Genomic DNA, 18596 nt, shown 5'->3' on the forward strand with positions numbered 1-18596 from the left:
AAACCTGAGCATATTCCAAGTAAGTGAGGAGGAAGCTATGTGGCTATTTGGAGGCAGTAATATTCCAGCAGAAGACAAAGCCAGCTGAAAGGGTCCAAAGCAGGAACAAGGTTTGTGTGTTTGAAGAACACAGGTGGCTGTAGAAAGGTGAGCAAAGGGGAAATAGTAGAAGGCAATATGCCAGAGATACAGAGGACTGCAGTAAGTGGGGCATTTTAGAGCACTATAGGGCTTCATTCAGCTTTTATCCTAAGTGGAATGGGACCGACTGCAGGGTTCTGAGCAGAAGAGCGGTAACAAGAGCTGGTTCATGTTGGAAAAGCATTGCTCTGGTTGCTGATTTGAGAAGTGATTTGATATTGAGACACCCTTTGGAGACTATTGTAGTGTCAGCTGATGGTTGTTGGCACAAATTCAACACCAACAAGTTTCCCCAATTCGGGGTGTGGTGAAGAAGGAAACGTTTCTCAGTGCAAACAGCTCAACTGTGATACAGCTTAGCTGTGAGAACAGCACAGCTGTGTAACAGTTCAATAGTACATATTAAATTATAGCTCAGTTATGAAGCAGTATGGCCATGAAGTGGCTCTAGGAAGAGGAAGCCCTGGGGCTAGGCCCCTCACAGGTTAAACAGCTTTGTTCTGCTCTGAGCCACACAGGTCTGCTATATTCTGCTCTGCTCTTCTCTGCCCCAGCATTTCATCTTTGGTGTTTCAGCTCCAGCCAGGGAAACACAGTCTTTAGTATTGGGTAGAAAGTGGAAGAACAGTTTCTGATCCAGAGGGGAGCTGACTTATATAGACAGAAGCCTCTCCCTCTGGTCCCTGATTGGCCCATCCTCATGCAAATGAGGACCCCAAATCCTCACAGTTTGATTGGTCCAAAAAACACTTTCCTGATTGGTCAGAATGGGGCTGCTCTGATTGGTCAGTGAAGGTGCTGATGGGGATATAGCTGTGCAGCTCCTATTGGATGGGAAATGCCTTAGCCCTATTGCTTGAATTACAGTTGCAAGAACTCTCTTATAAGGGCTGACTCAGATGTCAGGAACACAGTGCAGGCAGGCAGTTCAGTGCAGGCTTCTCCCTGGAGTGTGGTTTCAGGTGAGAGGCCTGTGTTTAGAAACAGCTGCTAGGATCACCTTTAAAATTTTAGCCCAGCCTCCAGGAGCCCTTCTCCATAGGTATCTTATCTTCTTTCTCAGGGTCCACACTAGTAATCCAGATGAGAGATGATGGGGGCTCTCAGGAAGCAGGGCTTCCTTTGGAGGTGGTAAGAAGTGGTTGGATTCTGGGTTCCTTTTGAGAGTGGAGCAAGAAGGAATTACTAACAGATTGGATAGGAATTGTGAGATAAAAAGTAGAGTCAAGGATGACAAACTTTTTGAGTTTCAGTTTTTTACTGTAGGAACATCCTTCTTTATTTTATTATGTTATAGCAATCAAATAAATATGCATATGTAAACACTTGGTAAAAAGCAAATTTACAATTCTTTTGGTAGATGTACTGTCTTTTGACTTCTAAGTCACATTTTAACATTTTAATGTGGACAGAGTATAGAAAAACTTCAACTAACTGGAACCATCACAGTGACAATCATTTTTACATCGACTTTAACTGGATGAGACAAATAGAAAATAAACTGAGATCAGAGATTTACTGTAGTAACCATAAAGAGATTTACTGTAGTAACCATAAAGTAGATTCCAGGAGAGGAACTGGGGTTGTTTTTAAGCCTAAGAAATAACACACCAGATAATTGACACTCATAGTGGTGACTTCAAATATATGTTAATTCAAAAGGGCTATATATAATAAGCCAATACCTGGAAGGGTTTATATTCAAACCTAAGACCATCAGAAATGTAATAAAGCAGAACAGTCCCTGACCAAGACATTCCAGTTACTGAGGTCTTTTGGTTCTTGTATACAATTTTAACTCAAAGAATTTTATTCATTACTAGGAGTTCACAAAAGGTGAGGAAGCTTCGCCACATGTCTTTTTTTTTTTTTTTTTTTTTACTATCTTAGTGTTAACAAATATTTTAAGGTAATTCAACTTGGGGATTTCCTTAAGGAAAGAAACAGCAATTTGATAGCTATTTTATTACCAGCAATCATTTATTATACACCAAATGGAGCAATTCTTACTTTTTAAGGATTCACTGTTATCATACTGTCTAAAAAGAACTGTTGACAATGATAGATGCTTTAGCCCATATAATCAGTTATCTCTCTTTGGCATGAAATTTTACTTTTCTACATGTAACAAAATCACAGGTAATGAGATGGATAGATATGCTCCAAGGACGAGTGTTGATTTAGTACACTCTATAATTTTTGTTGTTGTTGTAGGCAAAAAGTTCTCATTGTAGCAAATTGTATGAGGTTTGATAATCTACACAGCAAGTCAACAAGTAACTGGGTAACCATTAAGCCTCCACTTCTCCTGATGATTCGATGTTTCATGTTACCTGTGGCATCTTGGACAAGCCACTGATGGACTCTATCTCATTGCTAAAAGGAACAATGATGACTTCACTTGCTTAAAAGCAGGAGCCTGGTTAATTCCCAGTGGATCCTCTTATTGTATGTCATGAGGATTTTCTTCAGAGTTGACTGCTGTGATAGGCATTTTCTTTTTCTATGACACAGCACAATAAATTGATGATGCTGGCCATGATAAATAGAAATGTCCCATCTGCTGTTATGTACCACTTTTACTTTTCACATTTCATCATCAACAAAATGCTATAACAGCAATGCCAACTGGAAAGAATGATTCTTGGAAATTTTTCTTCTTTATGTTGCCCCTCAATGCCTTTTAAATCTATATCCTTGACTTGCTTTTCTTGGGCTCATCAAGTTTACACATAAGCATTTTATCAATTCTGATTTGGGTTTCTAATTTACAGATACTGCAGCTCTGCTTGGTTTATATTTTAAAGATCAGTGCCACCAAATATTCCTTCCTCTTCATCTAATGAATAACTTAGTACATTGTCCTCAAATCTATGTAAATTATTTGAGAGAATGATCACAGCATGTTTAATTCAAAGAGCAGTCTTTAGTCATCTTAAACTCTCTTTAACAAGTTATTTTTCTGAGTTTTTCAAATTTTGAGGAGATAGAATGTGATATAATATATTCTACTATGAATATTATAAGAACTATTGGTCCAGAGTAATTTTTTTAATCTTCCAGTGAGAATTGGCGGCATTTTCACATATTCTAAGTGCAAAGTGCCCGGTATCTTGCTGTGCTTATCACAAGAGTATAATTCTTGGTTATACTTTGAAAAGTTATTATAAAGTAGCTTATACAAATTAATGTGTAGACACAAGTTCAATATAAAAATTGAAAAGTAATTAAGGAAGACACATTTTTTTGCTAATAAGTCTACAGCGAAAATTACAATTGTTGTGTATTGAGAGGCTATGTGATTTCCTGGGGAAGCACTAACAAGGGACCTCATTGGCACCTGGCTTCATGATCCAACCAAGGCACTTAACTGCCATGGGATTCATTACCACCCAGAGTCCTTCTAGCTGGACTGCTTCCTAAGTCTATTATTTTATTCATTGCTTATTTCAGCTCACAGTTCTATCTTACTGCGAGATTTACTCAACATTATCTTACTCTGAGCCTTTCTTTAAATTACACTTCCAGCTGGCTTCTATTATAATGACTGCTCTGGTTGACTGTTATACAATTATTATTTTGACTAAATAATTACATCTTTAACCAAATTCGGTTGCTTCGTTCTTCTTCATTTTCAAGAACACCATGGGGGCATCAACCCTGCATTTATCGATCATGCCCAGAATTCTTTACGCAGTGCATCTTCCCCATTGGATCCAGTACTGACACACTGCCCTAGTGATGATTGTGTAAGTCAAATTCCCTCACTCTGAGCTGCCAGTCACCTAAGAGCATCCTATCGCCTCCTGCCCTCTGTGATTTAGCCCCACTGCTAGAGCATCACACATAGCAGGAAGCTCCTGGAGAAACTACGCTTGGGGAGATTCTAAAACTTCCAGTTAAATACTATGACTATTACTTGAACTATTATCTACCTGGTTCTAAATGACTACAGTACATCCCTCCTGCCTCACATCCGCCTTTGTCTCAGTCATCATAGGCAATAATATTCTCGGTTAATCCACACCATTCAGATCCTTATCCCCATCCTGCTCTGTTCAATGCCTACCCTAGTCCAATATCCCTCAACCATTTTGCATTATCACTTTCCTAAGGAGCCTTTTTAAACATTGTTTTCCTTAACTGCCTATGCTGTTACCCCACCGATGACATTTTAATGCCCACAGATGTACTGTGTATTTTTTAATGTATGTATACAGTATATATGAGTATGTGCTTCAGACATAAAGAGAGTAAGATTATTTTCACCTCCCAAGAAGCAATTTTTGTTTCCTTGGAGACAGTATTACCCCTGCTGGGAATGTGTCATCTAGTCTGACTCTATCTTCTTTCTCTTCCAGCTTCCCCAAACATTTATTTGTGTGAATATTTCACTCTTTTAAATCCATTCTATGAATGCTGGGTAATTGGGTTGTTTCAACTTTGGGTTATTAAAAATAATTTTTCTATGTCTGTTTGTATATATGTGTCCCAGTACATATGTACGAGCTTTTCTACTATATATGTAGGCGTGAGTGTAATTGCAGGGTCACAGGGTATTTGTATTATCTTTTTTATTTCTTCTAGATAATGCCAAACTGTTTTCCAAAGTGCTTGCTTGCACTAATTTATATTGTCATCAGCAGCCTATGAGTTTCTTGCTCTACATTTTTACAACTATTTGGGTTGTCTCTCATTTTAATATTATGTGAGTAATGGCATCTTATTGTTAACTTTGCATTTTCTTGATTACTAATAGGTAAATACTTTTAAATACATTTATTGGTCATTTGGTTTTTCTGTGTGTGCATGTGTGCATGTAAAATACCTGTTTTAATGCTTTGCTCATTTTAAAATTTAGTTTTCTCTTTTCCTATTAATTTTTAGGAATTCTTCATGTATTCTAAGTTGGCTATATGTGTCACATTCTCATACTGTGTCTTGACCTTTTATTCCTTTTATGGTGTCTTTGGGTAGCCGGAAGTTATTAATTGTAGTAAGTAAATTTATCTTTTCCTGTATGGTTAATGCTCTTTAAGTCCTGTTTAATAAATCACTTCTATTCAAAGGACAGGAAGGCATTTTCCTATAATGTCTTCTAAAAGTGTTTTACTTCAGTTTTTCACATTTATTGAAGAGGTGATTATTTTCCTAACAACCTTCAGAGCCATCCTTACCATATTACAAGAGTGCAAAGTATTATAGGTCTGTTTTTCAGCAATCTATTGCCTTTCACTTGTCTCTGACTATCGCTATACTACAGTATATGCTGGCTTAATTAATGTAATTTTTTAGAATAGGCCATGTTATCTTAAAGAACAAGACCTTTTGTCTTGTTTGACTTGTTAAAAAACGTGTTAGCTAATCTTGGACCTTTTTACTTCCATATATATATTTTAGAGTCAGCTTGTTGGGTTCCACAAAAGCAAGTTGGAATTTGATAGGGATTATCTTGGATTTCTAAATCAGTTTAGAGAACATTGAAGTCTTCTTTGCAGTAATGAATTTTCCAAATCATGAACATGGTAAGTTCTGTTTTTATCGAGTTTTTCTTTAATGTCTCTCAGTAAAGTTTTATGGTTTTCTTTGAAAAATACCTTACATGTTTGTTACGATTATTCTTAGGTATTCAGTATTTTCTGTAATTGTAAATGGTATATTAAAACATTTTAAAAATTCAATTTTTAACTGTTGATATATAGGACTGCAATCTATTTTTGTTTATAGATTTATATTCCCCTACCTTGATAAATGCCCTTATTGCTTTTGTAGAACTTTTTGGATTTCCAAGGACATAATTATATCATATGCGAATAGCAACAGTTATGCTTCTTTCTTTATCATTTTTATATATTTTAATTTCCTCTTTTTGCCTACTTTTACAGACTAGGATTTCTAGAACAATGTTGAATGTTGTTTCTAATCTCATAAAGAAACATTTCAGACTTACACAATTTTATATAATGTTTGATGTATAATTTTTACAGCTACCTTTTTGTTTGTTTGTTTGTCCAAAATAAGGCGTTGAACTGGGTTAGTGTTTTGTTGTTTCTATCATTACTTTCAGTCCACCACTGAGTACTTGGTTTCCTGGCAATCTCAGCTCTTTGAGATATTCAAGAAAAGCTACGGTTTTATAGTGTATTCAGATTTTTCTCATTATTAGGATAGGGGCCACATTCTTGTTCTAAAATTACTTTTATAAGGTATATTTTTCATATCAGAGAATATACCCCCAGTATGATTCCTCACGCACATTTACTTCCTCCTGCCCACCACACCCCCCACTCCAGTAACCACTTATCTATTTTTTGTTTTTGTAGTTTGGGAACAGTGCTCTTTCCAGTTCTCTACATCCTTGGCAGAGGTGGAAACTTTTAGTTGGTTTAGGATGTTTATTTGCCTACTTAGGCATAAATTGAAGTTTTTAGTTACATTGTTGACGTATCTTTACTTTCTATGTCTAAGGTTTTTTATGTTGCTTAAGTATTCTAACTATTTAGGACTATTTTTTATCTGTGTGTTTTATTATTTCCTCAGGGAGATTTTTAAAATATTCTGTTATTTTCAGAGAGCTGTTTAAAGTCATTTCCCATTGTAATTGCTGTTTTGCCAACTTCCTCTGGTGCTTCTGTCAATGTCCTTATTTTGAGGCTATGCTATTAGAATGCATCTAGGTCTAGTATTGTTAACTATCCCTAGTTTGTTTCTTTTTATACTTAGGTAATAACTATCTTTTGCCTTAATGACACTTTTTACTTTAAGTGGTATTTTGTCTTATATTAATATTCCATCCTTTAATTTCAAATGTCCTATGTTTTTATATTTTAAGTGTATCCACTGCAAAAGCACATGGTTTAACTTTTTATTTTTACTTTTTAATTCACTAAGGGAATCTCTGTCATTTAATAGAGGAACCAGTTCATTTCAATTCATTGTGATTGCATATTTCCACCACCTTACTTGCATTTTCTTTTCGCAGTGTTTTTGCTTTTTCTCACTCTTTCTTGCCATTCACTGGATTCCGTTTTTATTTTTTGTTTTGGAATAATCCTAGATTCTCAAGTAATTGTGAAAATAGTACAGAGAGGTCCCATGTGCCTTTGCCCAGGTTTTCCCAGTATTTATGTCTTGTACAATTATAGAAGAACAACAACCAAACCAGGAAATTGACAATGGTAAAATGAATGGGTATATTTCTATGCCATTTCATCACACATAGATTTGTGTCATCAATACAGCAGTCAAGATGCAGACCTGCTCCATCACCACAAAGATCTCCCTCGTGCTACCTCATGATGGTCACACCCACCTGTCTCCTTCATCATCTCTTACCCTTGGCAGCACAAATCTACTCTCCATCCCTATAATTTTGTCATTTCAATACTGTTATAGAAATGAAGTCATACAGTATGTTAACTTTTGAGAATGGCTTTTTTCACTTAGCATACTACCCTTGAGATTCACCCGGTCACCTGTATCGATATAGTTTTTTAATTTTTTTTTCTGAGTAGTATTCCATGGCATGGATATACCACAGTTTGATTAACTATTGAGTAGGGGGTAGAAGTTACAATTCCTTATTAGCTATCCAATAATATCATCCTGGCTGGTGGTATCGCCATATTGTTACTGCTATTGTCAGTAGCAGTATTGTTACTGGGGGTGGGCAAGGGCCTCATTACTGCTGGGAGACAGCAAGCGTCTAGCCTTCCCACTCGGCCTCCTCTGACATTACCAGGGTGGGGAGATGGAGGTGGAGGGACACTTCATTGATGCAGGATGGAGACAGAAGTCCAGGTTTTCAATCTGGCCCCCACTGACATGGTGTGTGTGTGTGTGTCTACACACAGGTGCACACATGCTTGCTGGACCAGGATGAAGGTCCTGGCTCCCTCTTTTGTTATCTGATACCACTCCTGGGGACAAAGGAGCATGGTCATGATAGCTGGGTAAGGGTAGAAGTCTAGGCTCCCAGCTAGGACCTTGCTGACACAGTGGTTGTGGGGCCACATTTTCCCCCAAGGCGTTTAGGTGTAACGGAGAAGTTATTATTTAAAGTCTTCCTGTTTTGCTAGGTTGCCTTACTCCCAATCCTTTGGCTAGGAAAAGCAGGCTCTTCTTAGAGATTTTGTTTGCCCATTTGTTGCTATTGGCATTTTTGGTTGTAGGCTTCTCACTGAGCTTTCACTAGTCCCTGTTCTCCTCTACTGATTTGGAGTTTATTTTCCTTTTGTATTTTGATAGTTACCCTTAAATACCTAATTCTGAAATATATCAATACTTCTATAAACTACCTGAGGTCTTAGAATGTTTCAACTTTAATAACCTGGTTCTAATTTCTTGCACATTATTTTTGTTATATATTTTAGTTCCATCTCATTTGTAAATTCTCCTAATTTTTATGACAAGTCCTGTGTACACTCAATGCTTATTTTGACTTACTAATATGTTTACCAGTTTCTTTATTCAGCATTTTTTCTTGCTTCCCACTCCTCCTTTCCTGGTTCAATTATGCTCTTGCTAAAAGATATGCTTAATAGCTTTTCATTAAGAGTAGATGATGGCAGTCTTTTTTTCATTTACTCTCACCAAGTCAGTTGCTATGTTCCTCTCAGCTTGACTAAACTTTAGACAGGCTTCTTCCAATCTCTAGGCCCCTCCACCTCCCTTTGCAAAGAGCTTTTACGTTAGAGAAGGTTGTAATTTCAAATTCCTTCCTTGCTCCTTTGAGAGGTAAATCTTCTCCCAGCCTCTTGCTAGTTGTACAACCCAGAAATGGAAGCCATCCCACTTGACAGTGATCATCAAGAAAGATAACAGCCCAATCTCCCAGCTTCTATGGGAGGATAGAAGCCCCAACTCCCCATAAGCAATTGTCAAAAATAGATGACCTAATCAGGATGACTAACCTCTTCACAGTTGTCTCCCAGTACTTTTCCTCTAGCTCGCTGCAGCACTTAAAATATCTCCCTGCCTTTTGTTTCAGTGGAGTTGAGTTCAGTCTTTCTCCCCTATTGCAGCAGTCTTGAATGAAATCTTCATTACCTGTTTAACTCCACCCAGCACAGTTTTTCTGTGACAACTCTCAATGTGTTTATTTTACCTCCCCTGAATGATAGTTTAACTTAGAAGAAAACTGACACTTATTTTTCTTTCTGCACATTAAAGATATTATAGAAAACAATACATGCTAATGGCTTTCAATTGTTTTTGAAGGAAACGGCTTCAAGGACACCCATCTTTAAAATATTTAAAAAATAGTGGTAAAACACACACCGCATAAAACTTACCATCTTAGCCACTTTTAAGTGTACAGTTCTGTGGCATTAAGGACATTTACATTGTTGTACAACCATCACCACCAATGATCTCTACCACTTTTTCATCTCCCCAAACTAAAGCTCTGTACGCATTAAACAATAACTCCCCATTTTCCCTCTATCTTAGCCCCTGGAACCTTTCTGACTTTATGAATTTGACTACTGTAAGTACCTTATATAAATTGAATTATGCAATTTTTATCCTTTTGTGTCTGACATATTGCACTTAGCATAATGTCTTCAAGGTTTATCCATGTTGTGACGTGTGTCAGAATTCTTTCTTTTCAAGACTAAATAATATTTCATTGTTTGTATATACCATATTTTTTTTATCCGTTCACCCATTAATGGACATTTGGGTTGTTTCCACCTTTTCACTACTATAAATAATGTTGCTATGAACTTGGACGTACAAATATGCCTTTGAGATTTTGCTTTTAATTCTTTTTTTGGGAATTCAATATCAAGAAGTAAAATTGTTGGATTATATGGTAATATTATGTTTTAGTTTTTGAAGAATTGCAATAACACTTTTCACAATTGCACTGTTTTCTGTTTTTGCCAGCAATGCACAAGTTCCAGTTTCTCCACATCCTTGCCAATGCTTATTTTCAGTGTTTTGTTTTGTTTTGTTTTTTAAATAATAGCCATACTAATGAGTATGGTATGGTACCTCATTGTGCTTTTGATTTGCATTTTCCTAATGATTAGTGATGTTGAGCATCTTTTGTATGCTTATTGACCATTTGTATTTTTTCTTTGGAGAAATGTCTGTTCAAGTCCTTTGCGCATTTTTCATTTGGATTCTTTGATTTTTGTTGTTGAATTGTAGGAGTTCTTTATATATTCTGGACATTAATTTCTTATCAGATAAGTGATTTGCAAATATATTTTCATGATTTTTAAAATTTTATTTTTATAGGTCTATAATAGAAATCTCTTGGGCAGAGATCTATTCCAAAGAAATTGTACTGATATTATTTCAATCTGTAAATGTTATTTTGAAGCATGCTGTACATGTATGATAAGTCTTAAGACAGAAACCATTGACTGATTGATTCGTTCATTCATTTAACATTTTCTAAACACCTATGTATATCTTAACATTAAATGTCTGGTGATACGGAGATGGGAGATAGAGTTCCTAATTTTAAAAATCTCATAGTGGAAAGGTAATCTAATGATAATGGTGGAAAGGAAATTAAGTATTATATATTTCTATAATGTGGGCACCTATGTACTTTTTGAGTCTGGTCTTCCTCTGCTTCCAGCCATGCTTTTCTTGTTTCCTGGCCTCTGTACATATCCTATACTTGGAAAATTCTCTTCTTTCCCAATTTCTGGTCCTAACAGCTAACTCCTAACCACTTTTTTGAGTTCTAGTTTAGAAGTCATTTTTTTTCTTTTTAATATTTTATTGGGGAATTGGGAGAGAGGAACAGTGTTGGGGAATCGGGGAAGGGGAACAGACAAGTTGCTGTCCTTTTGTTCTTCATTCTAGTTGTGGAGGATGTTGCTTCACTGGCCCATGTTGGTATTATCATTGTGCTCTTCCCTTGTGAGACAGATCGGTCGCTGGCCTCTGGATGGCCGCTCATGGTGGCTGCCAGCAACACACAGTAACTTATGGCAGCCCACTGCAGCAGGGGCTACAGCCTATGCCATCGCTGGCGACTCAAGGCAGCCCAGCTCCAGGTCGAGCTGTTGTTCACCATCTTAGCTGTAGAGGGCAGTATCACTGCTGGCCCTCATGTGGGATCCAAACCAGGGCCCTGCTGCTCAGAGCTGGCATCCCAAGCCAGCTCTTAACCAATGCACCACTTGGCCGGCCCCCAAGTAGACCTTATGACCCTCCTGTTGACATTCATTATATGTATTACTTATCCAATGTCTGTCTTCCCCACTTGATTCTGGATTCTTTAAGGTCAGGGTATCAATTTATTATTGTTTCTGCCCAGCCCCATCTCACTATTCCCTTTGAGAGCATTTGCAATGACTTTGTGATAGATCAACTTGTCTGGATTAGACCATGTTTCCCAGAATCCACTTTTTAGTAGATTTCTCCTTAAGGAGGGTTATAAAGGAAATTCTCTCTCAAGTTGGACACTGGATAAGAGGTTGCATACATTTCACAGTATATATGTGTTGTTGCTGCTGATCTGCTGACTTGTCTCCTTGGTGTGACGTAGCAGCTGGGCCAGATGCATGTCACTCAGCCAGCAAGAGCCCTGGCTTTTACAAAATTCTCTTGTCAACAACAAGTGTGGACATAGATTTCAGTCTGTCCTTGTGGGATTCCTGCCTGTTTTGATCTTTTCTTTCTTCTCTCCTGCTGTGTGGGCTTCAAGCTTCAGCCTTAGACATGGTGATAGCATATGTATCTCCTACTGGTTCTGTTTCTCTGGTTGAACCCTTACTAAGAGAAGATGGTTCTTTTTCTTGGTACCTCATAGCCTGTTTGTTTGTTAATTTATTGGCTGCTTCTTCCACTAGAAGGAACATGACAGTGGTTAAAGCACTAATTTAGAAGAAAAATTGTTATATTTCAACCCTGGCTTGACCACTTATTATAATAGATATGATTTAGTTCCCTCATCTATAAAATGGGAATATTTGTAATATATACCTGATAACGTTGTTAGGAGAATTAAAGGAAATATTATTTTTATAGACCAATGCCTGGCACATGTAAGTAGCATATATCAATTTGATAAATAAAAATATAATAAAAATAATGTACTATAAAGCTTTTTAGAAGAATAGAAATCTTTTCTGTTTTGTTCAGCACCTGTATCCCAGCACCCTGATGAATTCCTAGTACATAATAGGTACTTAAGACTTGACCTGATTGAATTCCTGTATAAATCAATCTCAAGGATCAGCAGTTTTTAATGTTTTGATTTATTCTGTTTCTCAAATTTTTATCCATCCAGTATATTAGAGAAATATACAAAACCTCTCTCAGTAATGGTTGGCCACTAAGGCAATGATTCTTACTCTGAGGAGGCATTCAGAATCCTGGGATCCTGGGTTAGGGAAAGATAAATTGAAAAATCTCCACAGGTAATATTATGTATCCTCTTTGTGAGTGTTCCCTCCTCAAGGATGATATTAGACTTTCCACAAGATATAAGTATCGTAAAAATAATAACCTACATTCTCTTCTTCAGTATTCATTGGACTACCCTGTAAAAGTTAATATTGCAAGACAAAGACACAGGTGCTTATTTTATGTATTATTATAAATAGAATTTTTTTATTAATTTGGTAATTCTTCTCCCTTAAATCTTTCCTTGCATTTTTTTCTGAAACTGTTTAGCTTTCAAAATTTGTCTTGAGTTTATTTTCTAAGTACGAAACACTGCAATATGTTGATGTCTAAATTTCTCAAAATTAACAAGGGCACAGTCAACTTTGCCTTCTGGTAGCCTACTTTCATCCAAAGACTCTCTTATCACTAATTAATTATACTAAATCAATTATTTTTTGAAACAGTTTTCCATTCTTATAATTGAGTTTTAAAATGATGGTCTTTTACTTAAAGGTATCTACTATGAAGAATCTAATTTCAATTTCAGTGTTCCATTGTAAGCCAAAATGTCATCTAAATAAATAAGATAACTTGACCACAGTAAGTCACACAAAGTATTTTCTCATTAACCTTTTAAAAATTGCTTCCAATTTTGTACCCAAGAAACATATGTCAGACATTCCATTTGTAGTCTCATGTTATCTTTTAATTTTTTTTTCTTATGGAGTAAAAATGAAGCTTCTCTCTGGAAATTTCCATTCTGGTTTTTAGCAGTTCTTGATTGAAAGGCGACATACTGGGTATCCAGTCACGAAGTCATCTCTGTTCCTGATGTGAAATAATCCTGACCACATTATAATCTAATTAGAAATGTCTTTATTTCTAATGTTTAAGTTATGTGAATCCAATTCTTGATAATCCACATGAAGCCAATTGGCTTCTTGCACTCGCTGTGGCAAGTTGTATCCTCAGACCTTTGCTATTTAGTGTGTGTCTGGTTGTGTTCTTCTTGGTACCAGCTGATCTGTGCTCAGGGAAGGAAATTTCACCTGGATAGTTGCCTCAAGCAAAGACAAATAGGAAAATGAACTCGCTTAAAGAAAGCAAATATAAATTATTTTTGGATAATCTCCTGGCTTCAATTGTATGTGGCCTTCCTTTCCTTTGTTAGCCCAGCTGATTAAATGTACTTGCTCGAAGGCCTTATTGGATCTTATTTTATCTTGTGCAGCTTCTAGTTCTATTTATTAGAAACTAAAGGAGACACATTTATCTTGGTTTTATCTCCAAATAGAAGACTTCTTATTTACTGGATGCCTTAGGGGGAGAGAGAAGATAGAGGAATCTAAGCCAAAAGAGTGTGATTCTTTTGACTTTAAGTACAAATATCATTTATCTTTTCTTTGTACAGAACAAATTCTGTGTTTAACCAACTTATGACGCCTCAGAGCTTGAACCCCTGAGGTTTCTGCTGAATCTATGAATGTTAGCTACCTCCCTTGTGGTCAGGTTGTCTTTGGAATCCCAGCATCTTAGGTTTAGTTCCGCAGGAGCAAACCCCAAGATGAGGTTTTATGTGCAAGTAATTTATTATACGAATGTCCAAGGGAGACTAGAAAAGGATGGGGCTTGGGACAGAAAGAGGTAGAAGTTAAGGAAGGGTGAGGTCTCAGGCAGAATTCCACAGAGGGTAGATTTGACTTGATTCTTTCATGGACCACTGCAGTATAAGATACAACCCAGAGTTGTCACAAACCAAGGCAAGGGAATAACTCCCACACATGTTAGTCATTGGCCAAAATCTGATCCAGGTGAGCATGAACTCCTCGGTACTTCCAGCTCTCTGCTTTTGCAGGCAAAGGGGCTCCAGTGGCCTGAGGGCAGTCCTTCTCCTTTGAAGAGCTGCAGGTTCTATCCATTAAAAACACTTCAAATTAAGGGCCAGTCAAGTGGCTCAATTGGTTAAGAGCTCACTCAAGAGTGCGAGCTCTGAGCAACAGCAGTTCGAGTCCTAGCCCTAGCCCTAGCCCTAGCCCTAGCTGAGCTACCAACAGGTGGCAGGATGACTCAGCTAAAAAAAAAACACACAAAAACACTTCAAATCTGGGGGTGGAAGTACAAGAATAATGTATAATAGTGATTCAAGGGGATCTTGGTGGAGCACTGATATTGCCTGCTATTCCAGGGTAATACAACTTGGGCTTGAGGTGTGACACTTGACACATTCTCCAAGCAGTTTTTTTTAGCTCAGAGAAATCTCTTCATAGAGGGATAGAAAATGGACAGGTAAAAATTTCATTGGGATGTTCATATAATTTTCCTGGACTTGGCTCCCTGTGGCCCTGATTTCCATCTGCTAAAAAAGGTGGGCCTGTGTGGAGAGTCCAGTTTCCCACATTCCAGGTAGTAGGTAAGTCAATCCTGACCCCAGTCATGTGTATAAACTTCTACTACATAGAATAAGCTTCCTCTCCTTCCCTCCCAAGATGCTGAACTCCACAGATGTTCTTAAGGAGTAGGCGTTTCCAGATTCAATGACACCCCCATTCAAACCTTTCAGGACCTGGGGGCTGGTAGATCCTTTCAGCTTAAAGGAGCTGTGTAATGATTACAGTTGAACTTGGCTGATTTAACTGGTTCTTTACCTTATATCCAAAACCCATCCTCAGTTTCCAGACATATTCCTGTGGCCTAAGCTCACAGGTATCTGGAGGATTTCTACACGCTCCCCAGGTATGAGCAGGGAGCAAGGTTGATATCAGTAGGTGTGAATTGGTTCAGGATTACGGCTAACCTCCTTTCTAATTATTTGGCATCTCAATGGCTCTCAGTGCCCATGTTGGACCAATTGTTCAATATTTTGACTGTTACATCTGATCCAGAGTGACTCTTGACTCCTTTTGAGATTGAATGTTTTTTCCTGAATTACCGGGAAAAAAATCATTGTTATATATCAGAATAATGTGGCTGTAATCAAAATGAAATAACACAATGGTGGGACTTTCCACTTCATACCTTGGCAAGAGTTTGCTAAGGATATAACCCCTTTGCAGGACAAACGTAGTATGATGAAGCAACCTCAAGGGGCTGGGAATTCGGTATATTCTTACCAGGGCTTTATGATGCATTTTAGTAACCAGAAGCTTTTTCCTATCACCATCTCTCATTTTGGATTTACTGTATGCAGGAAATTAACGACTGTTGTCTTCGACTCATTATATTTTGTGCGTTATAACAGCTAGTATTGTTCTTTAAATAGGCAACAAACTTTTTCCCTTCCTTTTGATGAGTCTTAAGAAAATTGACTCATGTCACCATCTGTTTAGTATCCCTAAGTATGCCATCCCAGTATGGAGTATTGTCTATCAAGTACACACAGATGGCAGGCAATACATTTTTGATTGACTTCCTATTCTTTTTCTCTTAGCTACTAGAAAGTTATTCAGCAGCTTAGTCGTATATTTCAGCCAAAATCAAAAGTTTCTTCACAGGAGTTGGCACAACATGTTACAGTATTTAAAATTTTTTTGTTTCCAATATTGATGCCCTTTTTCTGCCCTCTGCCTCAAATGATTCTCTTCTCACTTTACAATCCCAAGCTTGGGTCTACAAAAGTCATCTCATACTTTAGTAACCAGGCCACATTAAATTATGTCCTCCTCTTTTTCTGGACCGAGCATCAATCTCTGTAGACTTTGGCATCTCATATTGGGGGTTAGCTGAATATGGAGCCCTTTAGGAGAATAATACATATATAAGGCATTAATGTGCTATGGAAACTGAAAAGTTGTGCTTTAAAATATTACAGTTCACTGGTATATTTCTCAAAAGATATGACCTCTGACAGTCTATATTTATACCAATGGGTGGGGAGAGCACAGGGTTTTTTACCAAGGTCATTGGCAAATGTCAAAAAGTAGTAATTAATTCACAGAGTAGATGGCTGCTGCACAAGCATTTTTACTTCTCCTGCTTGAGTGTAGTGCTTGGCAGACCATGAAGACAATTGTGGGGTTTCAAGTGCTGCCATGTCCTCAGTGCTTTGTGTTCCTAATCTAGTCTTTCTTATGCCACATGGATTGAAAATTCATACACCCTGGCCAGTATTGATTAGAATAGAAATCAGACACTAAACCTAAGGTGGATGATGTGGCCAGACCAAGTACCTCTAAACTGACTTTGTTAAAACTCTGCCTGGCAATTGTCTTTCATATTGCCATATAGAGGCACATTTACCCAGTCAAAGTCTGACATTGGGACGTGTTAACACAAGGTTAAAAAGGAACAGGTTAAAAGGTCGCTATAGCTCATGAAGTTTTCCAGTGGACTCTGAGCTATTGTTTCAGTTCTGCCCAAAGCCTCTGCTCCTCCCAGCCTAGAGATCAGACTGAATGTATGGAGGAAGAGACAATATCCTCTGCTGGATTAGACTGAAATTCATTTCTGAGAGCCATGTGATCTCTCATTGTTTGTTTTAAAAAGCTTGATTAAAACGAAATCCCCAAATGCAATCTATGATTCCTCATGACGTACCAGCCAACAAACAAAACTGAACCATGGAAAGGGGTGGTGGTGGCGGGGGAGGGAATGGTATTCTAACGAGACAAAAGCACTTATACCTATTGTTTCCTGTCCCATGCTCAGAATTGTTTCTCAGAAGATGGTGCGTATGTCCTTCTGTTGACTGCACTAAGGCATCTATTTTTTAATTCTGCTTGTGTCCCCAGGAAAAACATAATTTTTAGGAAGTGCCCTGATGCTCGCAAGCCACACACAGGTGGTGTGAGGCTGCATTTGAAACTACGGCATCATATCCTGTCGATGCCCAGCCATCAGTGCAATATCCTCTTCTCTTCCAGTGCTGCTTCGTGAGGTGCCTGTTCTGACCTGCCTTTAAACCTGCTGGAGCTGTTTTATTCTCCAGAGAAATCTCCAAGGGAGAAAGAGTGCCGCATTTTCCACTAGTGCTGACCTCTGCCATGCAGACCACAAAGTGTGCAGCCTTTTGTCCTCAATATCTTAAATAGAAGTTGTGAAGAAAACATTTTCAGTATTTCCTCAAAGCTTCCCTCCTGACTCAAGCATAAAAGCCGAGGCTAAGCTGGGAGATCTGAGTGGCTAGCATTCTGCACTCTGCCTTTATGAGTTTCCACCCCTTGTAGCACCAAAGGTTTCTTTTGTACCATACCTGTGAATCTGGATTCTCTTTACTTGCTGAGGCTATGTTGTTTCCTAGAATAAGGTCTTCATGAACATGCTCACCTATTGAGTGTTCCTCATTGCCATCCATAGATGCCAAACAAGACAATTTTCTGTGACCTTACTTCCAACTTGGGGCTTCTATCGGTCAGGATTCTTAGTTATAGAATCAGAAACCACTCTAGTTAGTTTAACGTGAAAGGGATTCAGTAAGGGATTTCAGGTTGCCAGTAATCTATTTCTCCAGTTCTGATAATTCTGTGAGGTAAGCTCCCAGGAACAGCTTCTAGAACGACACCGCTGAGACAAGGGAGCTGCTAGCTCTGCCCTACCTAGAGACATACTGTGTCTGTCAGAAACTGGGAACTATCCCACTGCAGCTGTCAAATGCTAGGATCTGTTTCCTATGTTGATTTCAAAATCACGTTCTGCATCATCAAAACGTGTGTCTTGCCTTCAGCTTGTTTCCCATCCTAGCTCACTTTGGAATATTGGTCTTGCACACTACATCTGATTGGTGGAATCTAAGTGGCATGTCTATACCATAACTGCAAGGAGTCTTGGGAAATATAATATTTTGGGGTAACAAAATAAAGGAGGCAGGATTTGCTACATGGGTACTCTCATAGGTAGGAGAGGAAGTTCAAATGATACTGGGTGACCACAAATAAAAGATGTCCACTACAGATCATAAGTAGTCTTATATTATTTGTGGGAGTTTGAGTAATAATAGTATTAATAAAAGTAAAGCACAGTAGTAGCAGTTGACATTTATTAAGCACTTGTTATGCTTTATACACTTTACCTGATTTTATATTCACAACACTGAGGGTTTTTTAAAATTCATTATAAACAGTAGAGAACCAAAGCCTAGGAAGATTAAGAAATTTGTCAAGGTCAAA

Source organism: Hipposideros armiger, unplaced genomic scaffold (assembly GCF_001890085.2).
Source record: "Hipposideros armiger isolate ML-2016 unplaced genomic scaffold, ASM189008v1 scaffold_245, whole genome shotgun sequence".
In the NCBI taxonomy this organism is placed as follows: domain Eukaryota; kingdom Metazoa; phylum Chordata; class Mammalia; order Chiroptera; family Hipposideridae; genus Hipposideros; species Hipposideros armiger.